The 2,098-nt window shown below is 45.9% G+C and overlaps 1 pseudogene; it reads right to left on the bottom strand.

Moving 5' to 3' along the window:
* Nucleotides 1-1,250: 1,250 nt before the first annotated feature.
* Nucleotides 1,251-1,748, bottom strand: LOC147444320 (putative ribonuclease P/MRP protein subunit POP5 pseudogene; annotated as a pseudogene).
* Nucleotides 1,749-2,098: the final 350 nt, after the last annotated feature.

Genomic DNA, 2,098 nt, shown 5'->3' with positions numbered 1-2,098 from the left:
AATCACTGAGAGCGCATTTAATGACACCATGAAAATGAAAAGCGGCCTATGGAGAGCCTCCAACACGAGTAAAAGTTAGCTTGCGGAGTAGTTAGTAGTAATGAGCAAATGAGTTAGTAGCTTGTGATGGTGATGAGACGGCAGTCGATAATGCACGTGCGCACCTGTAGTCTATTGCTAAGGCATCGCAAAGGGCACATAGGTGCAATGTAGACTACAGAGATAGCCAATAGCCTCACGGGCGTGCAAAGCACTTCAACCTCATTGCCTCCATGAGTCCATGGGCTTCGGAGAGGGCTCTCTCTCTCTCTCTCTCTCTCTCTCTCTCTCTTTCCCTCTAGTCTCACAAAGCTTTGAATTGCTGCACAATGCATAAGCCTGCATTGCATCCGTCTTGACTTTTCTCTAGAATGGAAACTGCATTAGAAAAGTACCAAAAAGTACCTTTCTATTTTAATACCTGCATTAGAAAAGCTACATGTCTGCTTACAAGCATGGAAATCGTGGGATGACTCTCTCTCTCTCTCTCTCTCTCTCTCTCTCTCTCTCTCTCTCTCTCTCTCTCTCTCTCTCTCTCTCTCTCTCTCTCTCTCGCACACACAACTATGCACCTCCTGAGCGTAACCAGAGACCATGCTACCTCAGATTGAGGGGGCCGCTACCCATTGTAACTCTCTCTCTCTCTCTCTCTCTCTCTCTCTCTCTCTCTCTCTCTCTCTCTCTCTCTCTCTCTCTCTCTCTCTCTCTCTCTCTCTCTCTCTCCCCCTCTGGCACACACTACTGCACGCCTCCTGAGCCTGACCAGTGACCATGCTACCTCAGATCGAGAGGCCACTACTGTAGTCCATTCTCTCTCTCTCTCTCTCTCTCTCTCTCTCTCTCTCTCTCTCTCTCTCTCTCTCTCTCTCTCTCTCTCTCTCTCTCTCTCTCTCTCTCTTTTAGTAAGGCACTAAAACAGATGCCTAAAAACATGTGACGAATGGGCACCTTCCCACAATACACTGACGAGGAGTGTTACATCCCAATGACAAAGCAGACTCCAGCTCACATTAGGTATGAAGGTATGAGATTTTACTACACACACAAGAAAGACTACCACCAAGGATGATTCTACACATATAATCACCCACTCAGAAATGCAAGAGATTCCTCATAGGTAATCCCCAACAACGCACACATGCGCTCACACAACCCCACCAAAACGACTTTATCAGCCAATGCAATACCTTTGCCGACACGACTCAAACAAGCTACTTCAATAGAGAGCACTTGGCTGGAAAAACTGGATCAAGGATGAGCCTAGCTTCCCTTAGAAGTTTCAGAAAATTTTGATGCGAATTTTTTTCTAGGTTAGTGGCGGCATTCAGCAACTTGGGAGACAGTTGATTCTTCCCAGCTTTAAGCTTCATCAATTCAATTTTAGCCTTGTCATACTCCAAAGCTGCAAGCTTACAGCAACTAATATTTCCGCTTAAATCAAGTAGGTTAAAAAATAGAGGACAATTGTTAATGCTCGTGATAAATGTAATCGCACACCATATCTTCTCATATTCTGCACGGCTACACCTGATCACTGGATTTACATACTTCACTTGAAGAGATGGAAGAGAAGTAGCGAGGCCCAACTCTCCAAAGTTGTGGAGAATGCTGTCTCTGATGGCGTTGGCGATGGAAGATTGCGAGAGAACAGGGCTCTCTCCCTCCCAAAACACCTCCATCATGAGGTATCGATTTTTCAACGCCACCATCTTCTCCCGAGCTACACTACACACGACTGCCTCGCACTGTTGCATCATTCTCTCTCTCTCTCTCTCTCTCTCTCTCTCTCTCTCTCTCTCTCTCTCTCTCTCTCTCTCTCTCTCTCTCTCTCTCTCTCTCTCTCTCTCTCTCTCTCTCTCTCTCTCTCTCTCTCTCTCTCTCTCTCTCTCTCTCTCTCTCTCTCTCTCGTTCATGAGCATGCAATCCGTCCGCGCGCGCGCGGACGGATAGGGAGCTCAAGATATGAAAATTAAATTTTGGGAAAATTACCAAAATACCCCTCTAATTTGTGGAAATTCTTAAAATACCCTTCAAATTTCATGCTAAGCACTAGAACACG

This window comes from Adiantum capillus-veneris, chromosome 13 (assembly GCF_014529385.1).
Source record: "Adiantum capillus-veneris isolate H3 chromosome 13, ASM1452938v2, whole genome shotgun sequence".
In the NCBI taxonomy this organism is placed as follows: Eukaryota; Viridiplantae; Streptophyta; class Polypodiopsida; order Polypodiales; family Pteridaceae; genus Adiantum; species Adiantum capillus-veneris.
The sequence above is the reverse complement of the archived record's forward strand: the minus strand, read 5'-3'. Positions and strand labels throughout refer to the sequence as shown.